Source organism: Hyperolius riggenbachi, chromosome 1 (assembly GCF_040937935.1).
Source record: "Hyperolius riggenbachi isolate aHypRig1 chromosome 1, aHypRig1.pri, whole genome shotgun sequence".
Taxonomy (NCBI): domain Eukaryota; kingdom Metazoa; phylum Chordata; class Amphibia; order Anura; family Hyperoliidae; genus Hyperolius; species Hyperolius riggenbachi.
In genome coordinates this window covers 536755007-536782475 of record NC_090646.1, presented here as the reverse complement: position 1 = coordinate 536782475, position 27469 = coordinate 536755007, and the positions used below count along the sequence as shown (strand labels likewise).

General features: G+C 42.1%; 1 protein-coding gene across 4 annotated transcripts in view; it reads left to right on the top strand.

The window, feature by feature from the left end:
• MEGF10 (multiple EGF like domains 10) overlaps positions 1-27469 on the top strand; it is a 156607-nt gene that overhangs the window by 6753 nt on the left and 122385 nt on the right. The window contains exon 1 of one of the 4 annotated variants that reach the window (XM_068246759.1): positions 19533-19602. The exons of the other annotated variants lie outside the window; for them this stretch is intronic. The gene's annotated coding sequence lies outside the window, so the exon portion shown is untranslated. Of the gene's footprint in view, positions 1-19532; positions 19603-27469 lie in introns of those variants that run through there. 4 annotated transcript variants of the gene reach the window in all.

Genomic DNA, 27469 nt, shown 5'->3' with positions numbered 1-27469 from the left:
ATGTCTCAGTTCAGCCTTCCTGGGTTCCTAATTGTGCCCATTGTTTGTCTTAGACGTTCTTGTTCATGAAGAGTCTAATTAGGAATGTCACATTCAGAATCTGCAGTGTTCTTGCCAAATGGCAGCAGAACCGCTATATCCCTTCATGACTTGTCTTTTTTTCCTTTTGGTTCCTGTTTTCTATTCCCCTTACCTCTGCTTACTCATTTGACTTGATTTAATTTCTTTTTCCTCTAATAATAAAGAAAGCAGCTCCTCTGATCCTGTCCTAGCAAAATGAAGAGATTCTTTTTCCGCCACAGTCATTTCCTTGTGAGACAGTGATCTTGCTTTAGAATTTGTTTATTCACAGTGAATTTGGATGATCATATCAATCAGCTTTACAATAAGTTATTGTGTACAACATGTGACCTGCAGCAAGCGATGATTAACGGTATATTTGTTTGTTGTGAAGTGAGCAGAAACAACAGCTGGGCCCATATGCAATTAACTTTTTCACCTGAGTTGTCGCCTAGGAGATAACTTTCATCCTCTCTTTAAAATATTTTTTCAGCATTTTACAATTGAAAAAGTACCCAGGAGTTGGTGAAAATGTGCTATCAAATTTATTTTGAATGCTTTCTTGCTTTCTGGTGGCTTAAAGGGCATTTTATTACAAAGTGTGAAAATATCACCTATGAGAAAACTTAGCAGAAAAAGTAAATTGCACATGGGCCCAAGTTTTCTCATAGGTGATATTTTTTAACTTGTCAATAAAATGCCTTTTAAAGTGAACCTTTTAGTCAAAAATAAAAAATGAGTTTTACTCACCTGGGGCTTCCCTCAGCCCCCTGCAGCTGATCGGTGCCTACGTAGAGTCGCTCCGATCCTCTTGGACCCGCCGGCGGCTACTTCCAGTTTCGCTGTCACCGGCCGTCAGGCTGGGAACGCGAGTGATTCTTCGCATTCCCAGCTACAATAGCACCCCCTATACTGCTATTGCGGCCTTCCTTGCATCAGAGCAACTCTACGTGGGCACCGATCAGCTGCAGGGGGGTGAGGGAAGCCCCAGGTGAGTAAAACTCATTTTTTATTTTTGACTTAAGGTTACCTTTAAGCCATCAAAAGCGGTAAAACACTGTAAATATTTTTGATAGCATTTTTTCAATTACTTTTTATTACTCTTTCAGTTGAAATGTGCTAGAAAGTTATTTTAAATAGAAGATGGAAAATTATCTCTTAGGAGAAAACACAGGAGAAAAAGTAAATTGCATATGGGCCCTGGTTTCCTAGAGTGCTCTGGGGAAAAAGACTGTGTGACATAATGTATCACATTACACAGTATATGTCACTACAGCCCTGCTTTTGGTGAGCCAATGTAGGATGCACTGTAAGCATCCCAACTACAGCTGTATGCTGACTCAGCTTAGTCTTCTCCAGTGATTTTAGAGGAGCAAGTCACACAACTCACAGCCGCTGTCAGGATGCTTACAATACGACCTGCAGTGCCTGACTGCGGTCACTGATTTAGGTGAAAGACAAGTCATTAAGGCCTTTCACCAAGGCCACATTTTCCATAAGGCACTTAAGGCACGAGCCTACAGATGCCTTATGTGAGAGAGGCAGCCCCTCTCCTCAGATCACTGACCTCAGGAGCTAACAGTCTAATCCCTGCCTCACATCACTGAACTCAGGCACTTACACCCTAATCCTTGTCTCACATCACTGAGGATGATATGAGACAGTGATTAGAATGTAAGATTCTGAGGACAGTTAGTGACATAAGGAAGGGATTAGTTCTATTGGGGGTGTGACCGGTGTTCAGTGGTGGAGTTTAGGGCACCAGAATGTTTGTGCCTATGGGCTTCTGAATTGTATATCTGGCCCTGCCTTTCTCCTTAAAGTGTCCTGTCACAAATGCCCCATGCACACTTTAAATTTTCCTTGGCTGAAACAAGCACTTCTGATCATTTTGGATGGAAAGTTCAGGTGCCCCCCCCCCCCCTCCTCTTCATGGAACAGTACATGCTGCTTGACAGACAGTGTGGCTTTATGGCGCTCTTTACAAATCCACTGCCTGAGACCATCCCTAATGATCATTTCTGGTGAAAAATATTTCAAGTGTGTGCCAGCCTTTACTTTAAGCAGCATTGTTACTACAGGGTTTGATGAGTTTAAGTGGCATAATTGATAAGATGTCTTGAAAGATCGTTCTGTATCCTTATTTGATAACACATTTATTTTGCTGTTTTTAAAAATGTAATGAAATAGAAGGGTCAGATTTATAAAACTGTATTCACAACTGTTGTGCATCCTGAATAATAGGTGATGAAATGTCGCATCACACATTGCCGGCACAAGGTGACGCATACAGTCCATGGACACTTGCACCATAGGTGATAGCGCACAGCATGCTCAGGGCAGGTTCTAGGCACAATGGGGCCCCTGTACCAAAACAAACTAGTGATCCCCTGACAGAACCCCCCTCCACTCCCTAAGAGGCATCAGGGTCTGTAAAATTCACTCGATACCCCACTTGGCACCCCCTGGTCTCCCTTACAGGCGTGCCTGTTCAAGGTCTTCAAACTTGCGGGGGTGCCTCTCCTCCATAAACCCAGCACATGTTATTACATATAGCAGGCGCTCAGTCATGGAGGAGAGGCCCCCCTGCAAGGGAGAAAATGGGTGTGACTGGAGCCACGGACATATCAAGGAGCGTGCGTCGGAATAGGTGAGCCGCTAAACTGCAGGGTCAAAAAAAGTTGGGGTGGGCTTATCTGTACACACAGCCTGAATTCCAGAGCTCCGTGCATCTTCCTTACTTCCTGGTGTGCAGTGAGACAGTCATATTGGGCCTTGGGCGCTGGAAAATTCTAATCTGGCCTTGCCTGCAGACAATGTTGTCATTTTATACTAATCAATTATAAGAGTAATTATATAGAAAAAGAAAAAAAATGATGTTCATCTAACCTAGGAAAAAAACCATTGTTTCTTGTCCTGAACACCATCATGTGTTCTACATGTAGTTGTGGTAATTCATGCTGAAGGGCTGAATGGCTTGCTTATTGTGTAAATGTGAGGCTACTCTCTGCTGTATGTGCATCTTCAATCCGGGGCTCTGTTGCTGGGCACTTTTCACTAGACTAGCTGCTGACATTAGCAGTGATGTAACTACTGTGCATCAGTTTTACATTGATCTTGTTTTCCATGGGGAGTTATTTGTTTGATCTCTCAGTTGCTGTAAGTAATTTGCTGTCTTCTGGGAGGGGTGCTCTGTGGTTGAAAGTACTGAGCGCGATTTATGGGAATATAGAAGCTGTTGTAGAGAGTTCCTTTGGATTTAGAGATTTTAGGATGTAATAAGAGGGTGCAAAGAGTAAGCCTGTGCTGTCACCCACATCAACTGGCTGGTTTTGGCATTTCATTAATTTGACTGCATTAATCTGCTGAAAATGATCTTGTCATGTATTGCCATGGGTAACTGCGTTTGATTAGCTGACATTCAATGCTAACTGTTCCTGCTTATATTCTGTTTGTAGTTTTGTCACGTTAAAAAAAAAAAAATAACCAAAGTCCAACTTGCATTAGTGTTTATTTCTTTTTTAGACTTATAGAATGAAAGGGGTCAAACTTCTTTCAGGCTGTTATTGCAAGCCGGTTTTACACTTGAGGTGTGCGTTGCGGTGCGATGCCCCGCCCCCACTGCAACGCACAAAATCACAAACATATGACCCTGTGGCAGAGTACGCCAACATGATCATATGCATAGCCCCGCCCCCCGCACGCCCCTCCCCCAGTTACGTACTCCCTACTGGACAAGAAGTACGTCACTGAGATTCCCGTTGTATTCCCATGTTCGGCCCATGCGCGCCTCCACGCTACCGTCGACCTTTTTAAGAGGTATGCATCGCCCATTGACTTACATTACTTCCACTGCCGTGGAAGTCCAACGTGCTGTTGACTTCGGTCAGCTCGGCACTAATTTGGAAACTTCTGGCACAACGGAATGCAATGTGGTAAGTGTGCTAGGCCCCATTGCAACACCTATTGCTACACCACTAGCTAGTGTATAATAATAATAATAATATTTTTATAGCGCTTTTCTCCCTGGGGACTCCAAGCGCTGTGACCCTTCGTTATGCAGTCTCAAAGGTTCGGAAAATGAGGTGGATTTTTAGCCTTTACTTAAAGTTGTCAAGAGAAGGAACCTCTCGCACTGACTGTTGAAGCGAGTTCCATAGAGTAGGTAATAGGATAACAGAGGCGCCAATAGGATAAAAAACACTAAAAGAACTTATTAACCCATCTTGGTAATAGAGGAGTCAGGCAATAACAGATAGGAGTAAACAGCATCTGCCAGTATCATCAACACTGAGCGCCTCTGTTATTGCCTGATGAAGCGGGTTTGTATCCCGTGAAACGCGTTGCACTTTATTTGGAGTATCCAATAAAATTGTTTTGACTGAAAATCCACAGTCGTGTGTTCTGCTTGGAGGGGGTGAGTCCACCACTGCCTCCTCTATTGCCAAGATGGGTTTTTAAGTTCTTTTAGTGTTTTTTATCCTATTGGCGCCTCTGTTATCCTATTATCTACATCAAGTCCACCCTTGGTGGAGGGTTGTACCCTTCCTTCTCCAACTACAGAGAGCGACTTTTTAATCCTGAGTGGGGTCAGGACAATCTCCCCACCTGCTTTGACAGTGGTTGCCTACTTGGTAACCCTGGTTTGTGAGTATTAAATTAATATTATTACTCTATCAATTATACCTTACCAGTACATACTACACTATATTGGGCTCTTGGTGTTCTCTCTTTTTCTCTTCCATAGAGTAGGGGCTGCATAGGAAAAGGCCCGAGCACCAAATGTTTTTTGTGTGTCCTGGATATAACTGGATTCATCTTACTCGCAGAGCGGAGGGTGCATGGAGTGGCATAAAGTTCCAATAGCTCCGCTATGTATTTGGGTCCCATGTGGTTAGAGCATTGAATGTCAGCAGGCAGATCTTAAAATGGATTCTCCATTTTACTGGTAACCAGTGAAGAGTTTGCAGTACTGGTGTGATGTGTGAGCTGTGGCATTCTGTACTAGTTGTAAGGGACGCAGAACCTTATCTGGGGATCCAAGGAACAGGGCGTTGCAGTAGTCCAGGGGAGGATACAAATGCATGAACCAGGGCAGGTAGGTCTTCAGCTGGGATAAGGTGTTTGAGTCTCGCTATATTTCTCAGATGGAAGAAAAAAAACTTGACGACAACTGATACGTGCTGTCTGAGTGTTAGCTTTCCATCCAGGATCACCTCAAGGTTTCGCACAGAGTCTTTATACTGTACAGTATCTCCCCCAATTGCTAGTTTGAGGTGGGGAGCATTTTGAACTTTATCCATCATGTGTGGCCTGCCTTCCACCAACACCTCTGTTTTGTCAGAGTTCAGCCTCAGCCAGGTGTATGACAGGTGTAAGAGTACTGTGCAGAGAGTAGAACTCAGTAGGTCATAGCAACCAGTGAGGAACCATTTCTCATTATTTTGACAACACTGACCTGTTTGATTATGGAATCAAATTGAATGCAATAGATAACGCTGGACCCACAGAATTTGATACAGGCCCACCACACTAATCAGTACTCCCCAAATGAATGATTAACTGGGGCATTGGAATTACCATCATTTTCCTCATTTCAGTGTTAGTTTACCAAATGTTTTCGTACTACTCAATGCGATACACAAGCACTACTCTGCCCCTCAACTCACAATTAGTGTGAGCAGTATTTTTCAATATTTCTCTGTCCCAATGGCTCCCCTCCCCCCCCCCCCCCCCAATGAGATCCACTGAGATCAATTGATTTCATGGGATCAGAAAATGGAAGGCTCTTATTCACCTGTTATTGATAGTTAAGGTGAATAGGGGACTACGCCATTACTCATACAGTTCTCATATTTAAAGGAAACCCGAAGTGAGAGGAATACAGAGGCTGCCATCTTCATTCTCAAATAAACAATGCCAGGTGTCTGACTTCTGTGCTGATGCTCTGCCTCTAATATTCTATAGGGAACCTGCGCCAAAGCTCAGGTTCAGAAAGAGCTCCCCTCCACATTGGGACTCCCTTCACATCCTCTGAGCACGGCCGCACATGAGCAGTAGCGCTACGGCTTATTGGGCATGCAAGGATGTGCTTGCACAGCTACTGCATGGCTGCGATGATGCCAGAAGAGGAGCGCGGGCCCAATAAGATTGGCGACTATGCCTTGTCAGCATACTTCTGGGGGTCTGCACTCAGCAAGGGGGCGGAGGGAGGTGGGTTTGGGGTAGCAGGATCCTCAATAGGATCCTGAGGCTTTCCTCTTTTTAGCCAAGTATCTGTTTTTGTACCAGAACTTCAGCTCTTGGCTCTAAAAAATTATTTACAGCCTTAAAGTAGATCCGAGATGAAAAACTAACTATAACAAGTAACTTGTCTTTTTAGATAGTTTACACAGTAAATCTAGCTGCAGACAGCTTCAAACGTTTATGATTATTTATTCCTGTGATACAATGAGGGCAGCCATGTTCTGTTTGTCACATTTTCACAGGCTGAGGACTGGAGATGCTATCAGCTTGCCTGTGTGTAAATTCAGTCCCCTCTCCTCCTCCCTCCTCCCCTCTGCCTCTGAAATCTCTGGCTAGTAACCTCCTTCTCCTCCTGCCCAGACTAAGCTCCCATAAGCCCTTGCTACAGTGCCAATGCACTGTGAAAAAGCTGTGGGCGAGGCTTGTTTAGTTTATAGGGAATTCGAGTATTAAAACAAAACAAAAAAAAAAGTATTTGGCTTGAGGAATGCCCTATAAACTATATTAAAGGAACACAATTATGCAATGAGTAAAAGTTTATCACGGATCATTAAACTTACTACCAGAAAAAAAAGTAGCAGAACAGCATTAAAACAGTTAAACACATCACTTTGTTCTTCAGTGGTAGGCTTACTGTCGAAGTTAGAGAAGTTAAGGCCTGTATACACGCCTGAATTAAGTCTGCTGAGGCAGCAGATAGGTGTGTGTACGGCAGCCAGTGACACCCAACCTGCAAGCGATCCACCGGTTGGATCTACTCACCCCCAGTGACATCCATCCCATTGTTTACACCAATCCTCGGCTCTCCCTTGTCCCCCCGCATAGCAACACAGTGCATTATCAGCTACACAGTGATGTTGCCCAAGGTCCTGATTCCTGATGGGCAACATTGGTCAAAGGTGTGTACAGACCTTTTAGATCCAAACTCAAGTGATAACATTACCTTGTTTATGTTAGCTTAGCAGCTATACAGCTACTATTTGTAAACATTGCTCTGTGGTATATCAGCTTGCACAGATAGCGGAAGGTAAAAACAGCAGAGAACTCTCACTGGGTACATTAAAATATATAAATACAGCAGCTGTGCAATAAAATGCAATGACAGCATTCAGTGCAGATAAACTGTTCTTTGGGAACTTGTAATTTGTAAATGGACAATAATATTTGTGCACAAAAGCAAATATAACTGTGTGAGTAATAAAAGTAATAAAAAATAGGAAAACATGTTTTATTGAATATTATATCAGAGTTTAATCCTGCTTTAAAAGTCTCTGGCCCAGAATGAACATGCAGATCAGATCCTTTGACTCTGCTCTGTCTCCACTGGCTGCATGCTTGTTGCAGGTGTATGACTCAAAAGCAACTAAAGGCAGAAGCTCAGCATGGCAGCCAGGCAACAGGCATTGTCTATAAGGGAATGAGGATGGGAGCCTTCATATTCCTCTCTGTCCAGGCTCCCTTTAATTGCTACAAATAATGCTCAAATTGGTTACATTGTTTGTGGCTATCAGTTGATCTATGGGCAGCATGTCCATCCCTTTATGTTTTTTTCTTTATACTATTAAATAATCGATTGTTATCTCGAAAACTCTAGCAAGTTGTCCTGTAGTTCAGAATAGTCAGTGACCAACTCATAATATTGGCCAGGAGACATAAATAATGCTTTCCTACAAGAGTGTATGTCTGGAGGGCTTTTAGCTAGTAGATTGATGACAAGTAACCCTAAACAGCTTGCAATGCACTCCTGTGATCAGGCCCAGCACCAGCACTGATGGGAAAGCAGCTTACAGCTGTTATTTATGTTCACTAGGTGACATTGTCTCTGTCTCAGTTAAAACACTTCATATGTCTTTTTCTGCTCATTTGTTCATAACACATGTGAAGTATAAGTATCTACATTCTGGCTAAAGCTTTCTTTTAATTATGCAGGAAGTTAGCTATAGAAAATAGATATTTGTTTATCTTTGCATGTTACCATTGTGTATAGTGGGTACACAAAAACATAATTAGTCAAAGTGCCCCAATTAACTGCATAATTAGGCAGAGCATTCACCTAAACAGCAAAATTGGGCAAGTTAACTCCCTCCACCCACACAACATAATTAGGTAGTATGCGGCACCAAGTAACAAAATTAGGCACAAATACATATGAGAAACAGTTCGGGCATTCGAGGCCGAAACAGGAAAAGAGGGCGTTGGAAGAAATACTGCCATAACGGTATTACATAGTGGGCGCAGAGGGATCTTAAAATGTACCTGCTTTTGCCACAAATTTACATTCTTCGCTGCAGGTGGCCTCCAGGCGGCTAAATGTGGGTAGGTTTAGGTGGTGGTGTGGGGATATACTACACGCAGGCACCATACTTTGGTTTCTCTCAAGAACACACACTTCCTGGTTGACATTGTCACATGAGTATAGATCAGTGGATAAGCTGTATGAGGGTCTATGAATCAACACATATATTAACAATAAAGATGTGGGCACAGAGGTGTCTGTGCTGGCTATACTTTTTCACATGGCTCTTTGAATCAGAGGATATGATGGACAGGACAACCGTTTGGCTGGTAGAATCCTTCACATATATGCTGTACGTAACTGTCTCCTTGTAGTTGAGCTTTAAAGTATGAAACAATACTGCGAAATAATGATAATCCTGCTTCTCAGTGCAGTTTTTACACCTCTGAAGAGTACATATAGCATAAAGTATTTTAGAAAGAAAGATTTTTGAGATTATGACCATCCTGCTAACATTTGTGTCTGAGCGTGAGAGGAAGTCTTGGTTTCAACAAGAAGTATTTAGTCTTGCTTTGCCTTCACACATTTGAACAGTATTTCAGAAATGCCTGTGACAAGATTTGATTTACGCAGCATGTAATTTTAACATAATGTAATTTTTCTCTTCTGAAAATAAATGGAATTTCATAATTGGAAGCTCCATTGTTCTTTCCCCATCTATATCATTTTCCGTAAGTAAATTAGTCATGACTTGTGAGGAGATTCTGCACACACTGCTTTGTACAGTAACCCGTAGAAGGGTGACATTTAAAAGCAACCGTGCATGGTCATCCAATATGAGATCAAATTGCCCTGTCAGCGGTCACTTTGAAAGGGATACCTATTAAATTAGCTTTTCTACTAAATATGAGAGCTTCTAAATAATAAAAAATGTCACAGGTGTGAATGAGAAGGCACAATAACTCTTCATAAAGTGCCTTATTTTGGTCAGTCCATTTTAAACCAGGTGTGTATATTAGTTTGACAAACTTAATTACAGACTAACCAGCAAGCTCACGGTGAACCAGAACTCATTGGAGTGTGTAAGGGGCTACAATGGTCCAAAAGCTCCCTTACTAAAATGTTATGGAACGCAATCTTTTGCTTTCCACACACTTAATTCAAACTCTCAACATTTTAGGTGGGCAAAATATAGGATAGTATAGTCCTCCAGTGTTTTAATACAATACACGAGAGAAAGGTCTGTCAATGCGCCCTTTAATCCTGTGTCTTATCAGTCTGAAGCCCAAACCTTAGCTGAGCAGCTTTCTCTACATAGCTGTAACTTGTTCAATATTTAGTGTACAGCACCAAAGATGGTGGTAATAATAATTTGGTGTAAGTGTAATTTTAAGAATGGCTGTGGACGACTGTGTTAATCTGACCAATCTCACGTGTTTTCTGACACTTTCTCTTTTGAATAACAGGCAGATATCTCTAGAAGCGCACCACAGTACAGAACTCACAGAAGCAGTTTGTACTGACCCACAGGACAGAACACAGCAGGGAGGCTTGTTTACACCAGTTAACGTGATGATTGTGTGATTGCTGAAGCTAAGGACCAGTGACAGATTAGCAGGAATGAATGCCTGCACCTCTCCAAGACATAACATCACTGGCTTTGGTAGATGCTCCAGATTTTAACCACTTAGTGGGAAAGGGGGGAGTAGTAATTGGGGGGACAAGAACAAAGCCGGTAGCAGCAGCCAGTTAATTGTTGTCATACTAGTTCCTGGAATATAGGCTATATAACTAGAAGGTATCTCACTTTTGCATGGATTGACCATTTCAATGCCTGAGAAATAATGTCACAGGCAGTTATTTGCATGCATTGCCAACACCATAGTTGCATGCATTAACTGCAGGAGATAACAATATAGACCATCTTATGAATATCTTGAAGGCACACTGGTTTCTTTTAGCATCCCTACAATGTGACCCTCAGTAGCCAGCAGGAGATGGGCAATATAATTCAAGTGACAGCTATATAAAAGGAGCATCATTTATGGTTGACTGGCAAGATTGCCTATACAGATGTATAGTTTAGGCTAGCCCAATTTTCTCTGGGGGCCAACAGTTGAGTATAAATGTTTTATAGGCCATAAAAGATGATATAACATAGCCAATGAACTGCTTGTATCGGATCTCTTTCTTTATCTTCAGCTGTATTTTCTGTATTTTTTTACTCAGGCGTCTTATCAGATTTTTTCTTTACTGTTTTTTTTATCAATAGAGTTTTATTTAATTTTAACAAATACAATTCAATTTGGCATTGTGTTTAACACACTGAATTTTGAGGAGTTTGGGATCTTTTCCAAATTATTAACAAATGCCAGTACAATTTAGTACACTGAATACTGAGTAATCCAAAACCAAACTTACAGTATACAGTATGCATACCTTTTCTTATAATAACTTTCACATTAGTACATTTTTTTTTCCGGAGGTATAAATTTAAACGACAACTGATAAAGCCTCTTAAATAAAGAGTATAAATTGGTATGAAAGTGAAATAAACCATTGGCAGAGCGTTCAAAAGACTGTGAATTTCCATAGCAGAGGGTGATCAGAGAAGAGAGAGGGGGGGAGGGGGGTAGATCATACCATGTTATGTTATATGCTATATATATCCAAGATTTATACCGATTGTTAATGTACCACCCTGGCCTGGAACCCACTACAAAACGCTATCGCTAATCGCAATCGCGAGCGTTTTGTATGAGCAGTTTGTAAGCGATTTCCTGAGCGTTTTAGGTAGCGATTTTAAAAAGTGTATCAATTTGCCAGCGGTTGTGTAGCGATTAGCGATTAGCGTTTTAAAGTCTGATTGGTCCTTTCAATTCATTTTAATTTTGTTACAGTGTGCAGTAACTTCAAAACGCTAGCAAAATCGATCCGTGCAGGTTTTGATGAGCGATTATATACTTTACATTGAAGTGCAAATGCTAACAAAATGCTGCATGTCCTGCATTTGCGATTTTGCTAATCGCAATCGCTTCTGTGGAATTTGCACCATCCATTTACATTGGCAGAGCGCTTAGGGAAATCGCTAGCGATTTATCACGCTCCCTAAACGCTCAAAAAATCACTCTAGTGGGTTCCAGCCCTGAGGGCTTGTTCACACTACAAGAGCTTTTCTAAGCGCTTTGTAATTTGAAAAGCTCTTGCTAATATAATGCTATGTGTGTGTTCTCACTGGAGCGATGTCGTTTTGTAAAAATTGCCCATAGCATTGCATTAGCAAGAGCTTTTAAAATCTCTTGCACTTAAAAAGCTCTTGTAGTGTGAACGAGACCTTAGGGACTTATCTATGGATTCTAGAATAAGTTTCCAAGGTGGGTCGATTTCTGTGCACTTGTGGATAAGGCTATTTGTAGGCAATAATTGTCTTTCCATTTCTAGGTTGCATTGGGTCATGTGGATTATGTTATAGACCGTGAGGATGTGCTCTGTTAGGGCCGGTTTCCACTAGTAAGTGATGCGAATGCGGCTACCTAGCCGCATCGCATCACTTCTGCCGCCGGCCGCATCACTTCCGCATCTCCCAATGCGGAAGTGAATGGAGGAGATGGGACGCGGCTGCAGGAGGATGCGGGCGTGCGAAAATCTGTAGCATGCTGCAGATTCTCGGATCGCTCCGCACAACATGCACGCAGTGGAAACTCTTCCATTGCCATGCATGTGTTTCAGCACACCTGCGGTGCGATGCGGCTATGTAGCCGCATCGCACCGCTCCTAGTGGAAACGTGCCCTTAGCCAGTTAGCTAAGATCAGTTGCCTGGTAGAGCATATAAGGTGAGCAACTGTCTTCCTATATTGAAGAGGAATATTGTTTAAGCCAAAAAGAAATAATGCAAACTATGGAGACAGGTTAAAGGTATCTTGTATAATGGTTGCTATTAGTTGACCTACCATTGCTCATATATCTTGAATCTTGGTACACTCCCACACAATGTGGTAGATGTGGTAGCCAACAGGTTCACAGCATAGTGGGGAATATTTTCTGGAGACACTAGCTAGAAGTCTAGGGGTGGTGTACCATTTAAAGGATATTTTTTGGGGATGTTTCTATGTGTTTTATACACTTGGATAATTTTTTTAAACTATTTTGGGCTCTTACGAAGTCTGTTGCTGAAATCAAAGAGCTAATTTGTCTCTTTACTGTTTTTTGTAATGTAATTCATTTGACAAAATAATAACACTGAAGTAATGCAAAATTATGTTAGAAATATCTAATTTTGCTAAGAGAATAATACATTAGATCTCAGTTATAAGTGCCTGAAATATTTTGAAATGTATTTAAAATTGAATCTGATTGTTTCCTTATTGGAAATGCAAATACAGTACTACTTCCTATTGCCCAGAGGTTTATAAATGAGTCCCTTTGTGGTTAATGTCTAATAAAGCAGATGCAAACTCAAAGTCATAGTGTCTGTACATAAGGTTAGGGAAAGTTCTTACAGGGTAAGGAATATTTAATACATTCCTTATCCCCCCCGCCCCAAACACACACACACATACACACCTAAGGACTAAGGAGGGCCTTCCCCTCTTCATAACTGCCCTGTAGGCTCATTACTACCCCTAAGGTTTCAGTGATGACGCCACACTGAGGCTCTTAGCTGGGTCTGGGGCGTAGCCCTTAAACCAACCACCATCTGCCTTGAAGCCACTAACTTCCCTCCTCTGTTTCAACCAGTAGCAGGAGCTACATCTGATTGGAAGTTCCACAAATGCAGTCAGGGAGGGAACTACACTGGGGCTTTTGGGATGTGTTTCATTGAGATGTTGGATGGTTTGTGACTAGCCTGCCTCTTATTGCCTGTGGAAAGGGGTTGTAGTTCAGGTACAGGACATTGCCAGGACAGTGCAGTCACAGTGCTGTGCTTTGGAGAGCCAAGGCTGTCTGATTTGAGGCTGGAGCCACATGAGCCCTGAATTTTAGGATCCTGCGAGAGGATTTTGGGGTGGAGTGGGTGTTGGATAAATTGAGTGGAAAAAGTACAGTGGAGTAAAAAAGGCAAAGAACTGCCCTGCTGGTGATCACCATGGCTGTGGATAAAATGAGACCTCACTGATTCGGAGAGATTATGTTAAGTATTTCTGTGAACTATCTTACCTCCAAGTGACACCCCCTATATAACCACCTTCTCTTGTCCAGGCCCACTTTAAAGAGAATCTGTATTGTTAAAATCGCACAAAAGTAAACATACCAGTGCGTTAGGGCACATCTCCTATTACCCTCTGTCACAATTTCGCCGCTCCCCGCCGCATTAAAAGTGGTTAAAAACAGTTTTTAAAAGTTTGTTTATAAACGAACAAAATGGCCACCCAAACAGGAAGTAGGTTGATGTACAGTATGTCCACACATAGAAAATACATCCATACACAAGCAGGCTGTATACACCCTTCCTTTTGAATCTCAAGAGATCATGTGTGTGTGTCTTTCCCCCTGCAGCTATCTTCCACTGAAGTGTCAGGCTGTTTCTTCCTGCAGAGTGCAGACAGCTGTGCCTGTATGTAATTCCTCAGTATGTGAAAGCCCAGCCAGCTCAGAGGAGGATTTATCCAGCTTGTAAAAGATAATAGAGCAGAGAGAAGCTGCTCTAATCTAAATAACACACAGGCAGTGTGCATAGAGGGGCCTGGAGGGGGGAGATGCATCACAGAACCACAACACTGAAGAACTTGGCAGCCTTCCAGACACAGGCTGACAAGTCTGACAAGAGAGAGATAAGTTGATTTATTACAGAGATGGTGATAGTAGAAAGTGCTGCAGTAAGCCAAAACACATTAGAATAGCTTTTGGAAATTGTAGGATGATAAAAAACAGGATGCAATTTTTGTTACGGAGTCTCTTTAAAGAGTAAAGGTGCATATTCACGCTTGATAGAACTCTGCCAAGGCTTTGAGCATGTCAGAGCCTGCTTGGTACACACCATGCAATTTCCTGTCAGATAGACGGGTCTAAATGATTATTTCTGACAAGTCTCATCTGATTTCCGATTGTTTTTCTGATCCATTTTGTATAGAAGTGAACAGAAAATCTGAAAAACGATCAGAAATTAGATTTGACCTGTCGGAAATAATCGATTTGACCAGTCTATCTGAAGGAAAATTGTATGGTGTGTACCAAGCATAATATATCTCACCTGACTGTGTCCATAATCCTGTTGTGAAGAGTGCTTCCTTTCTCTTGTGCTTTCCCACCTCCCAGTGCTCACATGGATGGGCTGATGTAGCAGGCAAGCAGAGAGAATTCTATACCACACAGAAGTCAGTGGAAAGCTGTTAGAGTGGAGGTGTGCACAGTATCACCACACGCCCTTTTACAGTCAGTAAGGTTGGGCTTTGTATATTTTGGAAAATATGTACAGTTACCGTGTGTGGAGGTGGGTAGAGTGTGTGGAGGTGGTGTACAATATGTACATCTATATAAAATAAAAATTGCTAAGCTGAGTCATAATTATCAAACTGCATGGAACAGAAATGGTGCTGCCTGATAGTGACCACAGTCCACATGGACACAAGGATTAAAACCTGTTATAAGGAACAAAAATCGGTAGTTTAAAAACATGGATCTAATTGATTGCTGTAGGAGAATGCTTTCAGATTGACTTTAGACCTATTTCCTATCATTTGAGTTTTTCACTCGATATAAAGCTGGCCACAGATCTATGAGGCTGAGGCTAGTGGTTGGCACACCCATAAACATGTCCACATTGCTGTCTGGAATGGTACATTGTTCTTGTTTTTTGCGTAGCTGCAGTAGTTATTTTGGTATAGTAGGTATATAATGGTTACATTATTGTTATTTTGGTATAGTAGGTATATAATGGTTACATTATTGTTGTTTTTTGCATAGCTGCGGTAGTTATATTGGTATACTAGGTTTATAATGGTTACATTGTTGTTTTTTTTTTTTTTTGCATAGCTGCATTAGTTATATTAGTATACTAGGTTTATGGTCTTTTTGATTTTTGTGTAGCTGAAGTAGTTATATTGATAATAGCTAAAGGCCCGGAATTGCCCAGGTATGTATTTAGCTGGTGTTGGCTCCGCCTACTCTTTCTAACTCTACACACAATTACTCAATGACCCACAGTTGTGTTCAAAATTATTCAACCCCCACTGAAATGGGGTGTTTTGGCCAGTTTGACATTGAGTTTGATCATTTCAGTCATCTTGTTTACAATTAAATCAAAGAGGCACTTGTAAGTCAGACAAATATAACATAACATTTATAATGAAATAACCACAAATGTCTTTTCTGTGCTCACATCATTATCAGTTTTATTCAACCCCCAAGTGACATTCATTCTTAGTACTTAGTACAACATCCTTTTCCAGTTATTACAGCTTTTAAACATGAAGCATAGCTTGACACAAGTGTCTTGCAGTGATCTACGGGTATCTTAGCCCATTCTTCATGGACAAAAGCCTCCAGTTCAGTCACATTCTTAGGCTTGCGTGCTGCAACTGCTTTCTTTAAGTCCCACCAGAGGTTCTCAATCGGATTTAAGTCTGGTGACTGCGATGGCCACTCCAAAATGTTCCAGCCTTTAATCTGCAACCATGCTCTAGTGGACTTGGAGGTATGCTTGGGATCATTGTCCTGTTGAAAGGTCCAACATTTCCCAAGCCTCAGGTTTGTGATGGACTGCAATACATTTTCATCCAATATCTCCTGGTACGGAAGAGGATTCATGGTACCTTGCAGATACTGAAGCTTCTCTGTACCTGCAGAAGCAAAACAGCCCCAAAGTATGATTGACCCCCTGCCATGCTTCACAGTAGGCAAGGTGTTCTTTTTTTCATAGGCCTTGTTCTTCCTCCTCCAAACATAGCATTGATCCATGGGCCTCAAACAGTTCTAATTTTGTTTCATCAGTCCACAGAGCACTACCACAAAAGTTTTGGGATAGTGTTCTGTGGACTGATGAAGCAAAATTAGAACTGTTTGGGCCCATGGATCATTGCTATGTTTGGAGGAGAAAGAACAAGGCCTATGAAGAAAAAAACACCTTGCCTACTGTGAAGCATGGCTTTTTTGGCATTTTGCTTCTGCAGGTACTGGGAAGGTACTGGGTACTGGGAAGCTTCAGCGTGTGCAAGGTACCATTAATTCTCTTCAGTACCTTGAGATATTGGATGAAAATGTGTTGCAGTCTATCACAAACCTGAGGCTTGGGAGACGTTGGACCTTTCAACAGGACAATGATCCCAAGCATACCTCCAAGTCCACTAGAGCATGGTTGCAGATTAAAGGCTGGAACATGTTGGAGTGGCCAACGTAATCACCAGACTTAAATCCGATTGAGAACCTCTGGTGGGACTTAAAGAAAGCAGTTGCAGCACGCAAGCCTCAGAATGTGACTGAACTGGAGGCTTTTGCCCATGAAGAATGGGCTAAGATACCCGTAGATCGCTGCAAGACACGTGTGTCAACTATGCTTCACGTTTAAAAGTTGTTATAACTAGAAAACAATGTTGTACTAAGTACTAAGAATGAATGTCACTTGGGGGTTGAATAAAACTGATAATGATGTGAACACAGAAAAGACATTTGTGGTTATTTCATTATAAATGTTATGTTATATTTGTCTGACTTACAAGTGCCTCTTTTATTTAATTGTAAACAAGATGACTGAAATAATCAAAACCAATGTCAAACTGGCCAAAACACTCAATTTCAGTGGGGGTTAAATAATTTTGAACACAACTGTAGTTTGTGAGCTTTGTCTTTGTCATCAATAATTTGCATTGAAATGCAACAAATCTGATTTGCTGTTTGTGGCTCCACCCCCTTTTCTGAATTTGAACCCCAGTCACCCAATGACCAACTATACCAGGTTTAAAGGCTTGTGCCATTAACAGTGCAAGAATGGCAGCAATTAAATATTCCCCTTTAAAATCAATAGGTAAATTCTGATTGGCTTTTGTAGGCTCCACCCACTTTTCTGAATATTAATCCCAGTCACCCAGTGACCAACTGTGCAAACGTTTGAGAACCCAACTAATAACAGTGCAAGAATGGCTGCAGTTTACATTTTCACAGTGAAATTTGTATTTGTCTCTGCCCACTTTTTGGTTGTGGGGATAAAAAGTATCCTATATGTTATTCCAGGTAATGTACTATGTGTGTGCCAAATTTCATTCAAATCCGTTCAGCCATTGTTGCGTGATTGAGTAACAAACATCCAAACTTTCGCATTTATAATATTCGTGAGATACTAGGTTTATAGTGGTTACATTGTTGTCTTTTGCGTAGCTGCAGTAGTTATATTAGTAAATTAGGTTTATAGTGGTAACATTGTTGTTTTTTTGCGTAGCTGCAGTAACAGTATTGGTATACTAAGTTTATAGTGGTTACATTGTTTTTTTGCATAGCTGCAGTAGCAGTATTGGTATACAAAGTTTATAGTGGTTACATTGTTGTTTTTTGCATAGCTGCAGTAGTTATATTGGTATACTAGATTTATAGTGCTTACATTGTTTTTTACGCAGCTGCAGTACTTATATTGGTATACTTAGTTTAGAGTGGTTACATTGTTTTTTGCAGTAGTTATATTTTGTGTCATCTGAAGCTTCATCCTTCTTCACACCATTTTCCATGCTAATTATTCCCATGCATTCCACCAAGTTCTCGTGTTCACCGACGTGGCTGAAGGGAAACACCAAGCTTAAATTCTGATATATAACAGATGGAACACAGGCCTTGTTTTTTCCACAAGCATAGTATACTTTATAGTAGTAATGAACAGCTGATTGTGTCAGAAATACAAGGTTTGCTAAAGTGATAGAGTTTGTGTACATCAGTGCTCAGGCAGGGCCGCCTAGCTGCTCACTGAGCTGTGCCAAGTGGTGTGGAAAGGGGATCGTTCCCTCTATTCAAATGATTCTTGCAAGATCTCCACAGGAAAGGAATTCTCATTAGGCCTATGAGTATGGTTATTGCTGCAGTGTATTTTAATTATCCATATAATTACATTCTGGTGTCTGCTCCAGACTCTTTGTTTAAAACATTGCACACTGCCTTTTTTTTAACCAAAAAACACCTTAAAGCCGGTTGTCTGTGAGTATGTAACATTCCTTCTAGTAAACAACCAGAGATGCACAACGTTCACATAAAGGGTAAAAAGAAATATACCACAGCAATTTCTATTGTTCTGGCAGTAAGTGAAACTTAACCCAGGAAAATGAAGTCTAACGCCAGAGAAGTTTATTTTAGTTTTTGACAGTTTGTTAAAGTAGAATTACACTTAAAAAAAAAAACAATTTCAGTAACTGCTGTTAAGCAGGCCATACACTCATTATAGTCATGATAGGTGCTGAATGGTTGCAGACAGCGGTCAGACCAGGCAGCAGTCAGATGAGGGAATCACATTGTTTGTGTAGACAGCATATTGTGGTGTAGCAAGAGGGGGTGCAGAGGCTGTGATTGCACCAGTGCTCCAAGACCAAATGTAGGTGCTGAATGGTTGCAGACAGCAGTCAGTCCAGGCAGCAGTCAGATGAGGGAATCACATTGTTTGCATAGACATGTAGTGGTGTAGAAAGAGGGGATGCAGAGGCAGTGATTGCACCAGGGCTCCTGGACCACAGGTAGGTGCTGAATGGTTGCAGACAGCAGTCAGACCAGGCAGCAGTCAGATGAGGGAATCACATTGTTTGCATAGACATGTAGTGGTGTAGAAAGGGGATGCAGAGGCAGTGATTACACTAGGGCTCCTGGACCACAGGTAGGTGCTGAATGGTTGCAGACAGCAGTCAGACCAGGCAGCAGTCAGATGAGGGAATCACATTGTTTGCATAGACATGTAGTGGTGTAGAAAGGGAATGCAGAGGCTGTGATTGCACCAGGGCTCCTGGACCAGAGGTAGGTGCTGAACGGTTGCAGACAGCAGTTAGACCAGGCAGCAGTTAAATGAGGGAATCACATTGTTTGTGTAGACAGCATATAGTAGTGTAGCAAGAGATGATGCAGAGGCTGTGATTGCACCAGGGCTCCTGGACCACAGGTAGGTGCTGAATGGTTGCAGACAGCAGTCAGACCAGGCAGCAGTCAGATGAGGGAATCACATTGTTTGCATAGACATGTAGTGGTGTAGAAAGAGACGATGCAGAGGCAGTGATTGCACCAGGGCTCCTGGACCAGAGGGGGTTATCAGGTATCTTCCTTCAACCACTGTAATAGCTTTTCACTGGCACTATCCAGGTAATGATCACTGATCACCTTTCCATGTGCTTAAACAGTTGGAACGCATTACAAACTGTTGACCTGCCCTACTTACACCTGTAGCTGTCCTTGGCCGGTATTTATGCTACATATGAATGTGTACAATGCTTGAGGGGCCCAATATGAAACTTGCACTGGGGCCCATAGCTCTACACCACTGGAACTCATGTGCCATGTCTGAAGTTCCAGATATTAAAGTTGTCTGTACAACATTGTGATTGGAGCTTTCCTACTGTTAAATCGGTTGTCAGCCATAGAAATCAAATTCCATTTACTCACTGATCTGGGTTCATTATGTAGTCTACATGCAGTCTGCATTGCAAGCATTCCAATATAATCATAACTGTGTCTGCTGTAATGAATCTAATCTCAGTCAGCCTGACTGTATTCTGGTACATTGCCAGGGAGAGGGAAGTTTGTTATCTCTCTCCCCCCACATTCCAGATCCCTGCTCCTCACTGATTGGCTGAGGGCAGTTCAGTGTGACACAAGGCTGAGAAGGGAAATACACATCACCCCTCTGCAGAAGCTGCTGAAATACAATCTAAATGCTGTGCTCACGTGCGTTTACAAAGCAAGCTAGATATGACAGTGTAGTTATCACTGAGCTCAGTGGGGAGGAGAGCTGGCAATGTATATGCTACGGCCAGAACCCAAAGTCTGACTGGTCAAAACTAGAAGTGGCTGTGCCACTGTGGCAAATGCCCGGAACGAATACATTCCTGGCAGCTCCGGAGTCCGTTCTTTTGTTAAGGCTCTGGTTCCTCTCCCTGCCCACGTCCTATTGACTTCTGTCAGCCGCGGGGGGGGGGGGGGGGGGGGGGACGACACACATGCTATGCAGCCTGAGTTGTTCAGGAAGAACGTCACAAATCCCTGCTTCCCTGCGACAAACGACTCTGGCTGCATAGGGCTCCCCCTCCGGCTGACAGAAGTCAATAGGAGGTGGGCAGGGGGAGGAGCCAGAACCTTAAAAGAAGAACGGAACTGCCAGGAATTTATTCATTCCACTTCTAGTTTTGACCGGCCAGAACCCAAAATGGCTAGACTTCGTATTCTTGCCGTAACATATACACCATTTCAGGCAGGAGAAAAAAAGAGTAAGGAAGGAAATTACATCAGGATTGGCTTCAGTCAGAGGCAGTAAAGATGGAAAATGCCTGGAACAGTCCTCTCTCTCTCTCTCTCTCTCTCTCTCTCTCTCTCTCTCTCTCTCTCTCTCTCTCTCTCTCAACTTTAGATGTATTTTTTTCCCCTGGGATAGTACGGCTGTCCTTGCTGCTTTAAAGAGAATCTGTATTGTTAAAATCGCACAAAAGTACACATACCAGTGCGTTAGGGGACATCTCCTATTACCCTCTGTCACAATTTCGCCGCTCCTCGCTGCATTAAAAGTGGTTAAAAACAGTTTTAAAAAGTTTGTTTATAAACAAACAAAATGGCCACCAAAACAGGAAGTAGGTTGATGTACAGTATGTCCACACATAGAAAATACATTCATACACAAGCAGGCTGTATACACCCTTCCTTTTGAATCTCAAGAGATCATTGTGTGTTTCTTTCCCCCTGCATCTCTCATGCACGGAAGTTTCCGGCTGCTCTTTTCTTCCTGCAAACAGCTTTGCCCTTGTCTGAATTTCCTCAGTATGTGAAAGCCCAGCCAGCTCAGAGGACGATTTATCCAGCTTGTAAAAGATAAGAGAGAAGAGAGAAGCTGCCCTAATCTAAATAATACACAGGCAGTGTGCATAGAGGGGCCTGGAAGGGGGAGTTCATAGCAGAACCACAACACTGAAGAACTTGGCAGCCTTCCAGACACAGGCTGACAAGTCTGACAAGGGAAAGATACATTGATTTTTTACAGAGACTGTGATAGCAGAAAGTGCTGCAGTAAGCTAGAACACATTAGAATAACTTTTGGAACTTGTAGGGTGATAAAAAACAGGATGCAATTTTTGTTACGGAGTCTCTTTAAAGCCTAAATAACAATGCCAAGGTGGCTGTCACTCAGCTTAGCGAGATACCCATAGATTGTGCTGCCTATTCCTAACAATAGTGCATACTGCTTATACTGCATGGTTGGCCAGCTTTCAGATAGCACTATGAGAGCACATGGGACACAAAGTTCTCAGGACTGTGTTTGTGTTGCAAGCACTTTCCTTTTACTGATATATGGGAGGTGCAAAGGGATATAAAAAAACATTAAATCAGTTTAAAAGGAGAATAAGTGGTGGATGTACCTCCGTTAAAACCAAACCACTTAAAGCAAACCTGAAGTGAAAATAAACTTGTGAGATAATGAATTGTATGTCTAGTACAGCTAACAAATATAACATTGGTAGCAAAGAAAAGCATCTCATATTGTTTTCCATTACAGGAAGAGTTCTTTGAGCTCTTCAACCCAATCGTAGACAGTCCTGTTTGTTGTCTAAAGCACTTAAAAAAACAATAAACAGTGGGAGACAGGTTGAGATAAGGTTTTACTGCAGGAAAGTTCAAGGGTCATTAGCTATGTTCTGTTATATACTTTAAAATACAGAAGGTAGCTTGTAAACTGCAGATATGACAGAATGATACAATGTTATAAAGAGAGCTACATAACTGAAAATAAAAATAAGAGACTCTTTTCTTTGCTACTAATGTTCTATTCACTATCCATACTACACATACAATTTGTTATATCATAAGGTTTTTTTTTTTTTGCTTCCGGTTTGCTTTAAGGTTGCTAAGAAATGGGTTTTCATTATAAATAACTCTGCTTCATGTTCCACCCCCTCCAATAGGCCTCTGCGTACTGCAGGCCTCCACCTCGGGGCTGCAGGGATCGCAGGGGCTATTGTTTCATCTCCGGGGGCATTTGAATGGCAAAAGTGCATACAGAAATAGTAACGGTAGCAAACTGATAAGTCTTTCTGGGGTACTAACTGATAAGGACAAGGAGAGACTGTATGCCAGGAATCCAGCTGTTACTGTATTCCTTTCATTTTCAAGGCACTTATGTACACATTAGGGGTGAATCTGTTGACTATTGCATCTTTGGGGTAACAGCTGGATTCCTGCATAGATTTTCATTTGCAGATTTTAGTGCAGAAAGTGAAGGGTTAGAGGAAATGTACTTTACAAGCTAGATATCATGTATGGAACAATAATTGTGAATAGTTTACAGCTGGCATTAGCAGCCTGTACTCAGAGATTTCACACACAGGGGGTTTAGGATGTTTCCTATGTTCTTAACCAGTTCACCCCCAAGGGTTTTCATCCTAACGGACCAGAGCAATTTTCAGTTGTCAGTGCTCCTCCCTTTTATTCCCTAATAACTTTATTACTACTTATCACAAGAAAATGATCTATACCTCGTTTTTTTCGCCACCAATTAGGCTTTCTGTGGATAGTACATTTTGCTAAGAATTTTTTTATTCTAAATGAGTTTTAATGAGAAAAACAGAAAAAAAAAAGAAAAAAAATCATTATTTCTCAGTTTTAAGCCATTATAGTTTTAAAATTAAACATTCTACTGTGGATAAAACAAACACGTTTTCCCGATTATTAAACCGTTTAAATTATGTCCCTATCACAATGTATGGCAACAGTATATTATTTTGAAATATAAGTGTTATTTTTCTGTCCTGTTTTTTTTTTTTTGCTCTGGCCATAATTACAAGCCCCTATGTAATAAATTAAAATAAATTTTCTCCCATAAAATATAGATTAAAAAAGCTGAGTCCCTAAGGTAACTATTTTTTTTTAAGCTGTTTTTTTTTTTACAAGTGTTTTTTTTGGGGGGAGGGGGGGGGGGGTTGGAAGTGTAATTTTATTAATGAAGTGTATGTACATGAAAATGTATGTATTTTGTAGATGTAATATACTTTTTGGCCACAAGATGGCGCTAGTGAACACTCGTTATAGGAAGTGTTCACTTTTTTTTTTTACACACTTTATTTAATTGTTACATTTCCTGTTTATGTGAATGGACGTAGCCGCTGTTCGCGGTCACGTCCATTCACTCCAGGCACTGCGATTGGGTAGAGGACCGTTCGGTCCTCTTCCCCAATCACTCAGCACAGGATCCCGATGGAAACAGCGGCGGTAGCGGCGCGCACACGGCGGTAGCAGCGGCGGGAATGCGCGACGTATTAAAACGTCATGTCGTTAGTAGAGGTAAGCATGATGTTTTCATACGTTAGGATGGCGGGAAATGGTTAAATATCACAGGATTTTTTCCACAGAGCTTCAGGAATATTTGATGATGTGTGTGGATTTATACATCACCCATTTTTTTCTGCTTTGACTCTTCTTTATTACCGCAGATTAATTCAAATTAAATTGGTGTAGGAAGGAGGGGTTTGGCTTCCTGGAGAACTGGGCAGACTTTGCAGTCGGCTACAGGTTCTACAGCAGGGATGGGCTGCACCTTAATGGGGAGGGTGCAGCTGCATTGGGGAAGAAGATGGCTAAACGGTTGGAGGAGATTTTAAACTAGGATCTGGGGGGAGGCGGGAGGGGAAAGTCTCAATATGTAGACAAGATAAGGTAAAAAGACAGTGGGAGCCTAGCATTATGGGGGGTGGAGAGGGGGGTGGGGACAGTGTAAAGAGTAAGGAGGTTGGTAAAACTTTCAAGTAGCCCATTTCATGTAACCAAAATTGGAAAATGTGGTGGTAAAAATATAAAGTGCATGGTAACCAATGTTAGGAGCCTTGCAAATAAAATGGACGAACTAGAGTTCATTCTGATTGACAAAGGCTATGACATTGTGGGAATTAGTGATGATCGAACACCTAGATGTTCGGGTTCGGTTAGGTTCGGCTGACGTCATCCAGCTCACCTGCCCCCTCCCGCCACCAGGGGGCACCGGTCCTCCCGAGAGCTGGTCTGCCCCCCCCCCCCCCCCCGCGCTATCTTGGCGTTCGCGGGGGGGGGGGGGGAGGTTACTGCAGGCTCTAGGTGTTCGATCATCACTAGTGGGAATAACCGAGACATGGATTGTGGGAATAACCGAGACATGGATGGATGAAAGCCATGACTGGATAGCAAATTTAGAGGGATACAATGGCCTCAATTCACTAAACTTACCTCCTGTCTTTAATAACTCTTCTGAGCTGTTTTACAGTTACCACAATTAGATCACCATGGTGATAACTGTAAAACAGCTCAGAAGAGTTATTAAAGACAGGAGTTAAGTTTAGTGAATTGAGGCCAATGTGTTTATGAAGGTTAGAACAGGGAAAAAAGGTGGAGCGGTTTGTCTCTTTGTTAAGAATTCTTTTACAGCTGTCCTGAACGATGAGATGGAGAAAGATTGTGAAGATGTGGAGTCCGTTTGGGTAAATATTCATGGTGGAAATAAAGGTTGCCAATTGCTAATTGGGGTATGCTACAGGCCACCACATATTCATGAAGCTGCAGAACTGCAATTACTACAGCAGATTGAAAAAGCTGCAAGTAAAAATGAGGTCATAGTTATGGGAGACTTCAACTTTCCAGACATTGATTGGAGTATTGAGGCTACCCATTCTGGTAAAAGCAGCAGATTTCTGACATCACTACAGGACAATTACTTGACTCAAATGGTAACGGAACCAACTGGGGAGAATACGTTACTGGGTTTGATCATTTCTAATAGACCAGATAATGTATCAAATGTGCAGGTTCAAGAACATTTGGGAAATAGTGATCACAACATGATAACGTTTGATCTGGTGACTGATAGGCCACGGGGCAGCGGGACCACTAAAACTATGAGTTTTAGAAAAGCAAAGTTCAATCAACTTAGGCAGGCACTAAAGGTCCGTACACACGCCGGACTGGAGGCAACGACAGGTCTGTCGTCACCTCCCGCTGGGTGGGCGTTCCAACGACAGTCCGGCATGTGTACGCACTGTCGGCGGACTGATACGGCTGCTTCTGAGCGATCCGCCGGACATGATCTGCGCATGGAGGAAAAACGTTTTAGCCATTTATTTAGGAAAGGGTTCTTTACAGTAAGAGTGATTAACATGTGGAATGCATTGCCACAAGAAATAGTTATGGCAAATTCTATACCTGCATTTAAAGGGGGCTTAGATGCTTTCCTTGCGTTGAAAGACATCCATGGCTACAATTACTAGGTAATGCCCAATGATGTTGATCCAGGGATTTTATCTGATTGCCATCTGGAGTCGGGAAGGATTTTTTCTCTTTTGGGGCTAATTGGACCATGCCTTGTAAGGGGTTTTCGCCTTCCTCTGGATCAATAGGGATATGTGAGGGAGCAGGCTGGTGTTGTACTTTGTTCTCTGGTTGAACTAGATGGACGTATGTCTTTTTTTCAACCCAAATAACTATGTAACTATGTAAATACCCTACCTTTCGTCATCATATAAAGAGACACTGTAGTGACATATAGTAGGATGTAGTAAAAATATTCAGGATACCCACTTTTATGGTAATGTTCCTGGTTTCAGCATCAGAAACACTTCCTATATTTATATATTGCTGTAAATTTGGATGAGACCCCACCCTACCAGTGTTGCTTAGCCTAGGCTCTTTAGCTATTTCAATATTCTCTTACCCCTCCACCCAAGCATTCTGCGAGACCAGGTATTATTTCTTCTGGCTTTAGAGCTCTCAGTAAACAAACATTTTTCAGCGATGCACCTGACAGGACAAAAGACTTCTGAATGTAAATCAAGGAGAGGAAAGATTTTTCAAAGGGCAAATACTGACTAAATCATTTATAAATGAATATTTGTAAAAAAACATAAACAATTTTATTCATTAACTCATTTTCATTACAGTTCCTCTTTAAAGAGAACCAGAGATGTTTAAAAAAAAGCTTTTATACATACCTGGGGCTTCCTCCAGCCCCATACGCATGGATCGCTCCCACGCCGCCGTCCTCTGCTGCCTGGATCCGCCGGTACCGGGTCTCATCATTGCCGCGAGTCGGCCAGTCGGTCGGCGGACGCGGCCGATTCTCCGCATCACACGGCGCTCCCTCTGTACAAGTACGCATGAGGCTGCCTACTGCGCAGCCGCATGCGTACGGGTATGGAGGGAGCCCCTGTGATGCGGACAATTGGCCGCGTCCGCCGGAAGTGACGGGCCCGGTTCCAGGAAGCGGATGATGGAGGCGTGGGAGCGATCCAGGCTTATGGGGCTGGAAGAAGCCCCAGGTATGTATAAAAGCCTTTTTCTATTTTTAAATTGTATTCCTCTCTGGTTCCCTTTAACAACATTCATGTAGGGCGGTGGAAAACATTACCTATTCAGATAATCCATTTTGCACAGGGCCGGTTCTCTCATGAAGCAAGGTGAAACATTTGCATCAGGCGCAGAGATTACAGGGGCAGCATGTTTGTACTGGGTTTACACTAACATCATGCAGTCAGAGAAGTGCGAGGAGATTGAGGTGAAGAGGTCATCATCGGGAAAAAGCAGATTATTGTGCTGTGTGAGGAGTCTGACAGTGAGTGAGGAGGGGGGATGCAGTAAATTCTTGGGTGCTGTGCAATCATTTCAAATCATTCCAAATCACAAGTTTGCCTCAGGCAGCAAAAAGTCTAGAACTGGCCCTGATTTTGCAAAATGGTGTTTTGTTTTTAATTAACTTACTCGCATCAATTCTCTAAATTCTGGGGATGTTTCCCATTTTAGGATCATTAGTTAAC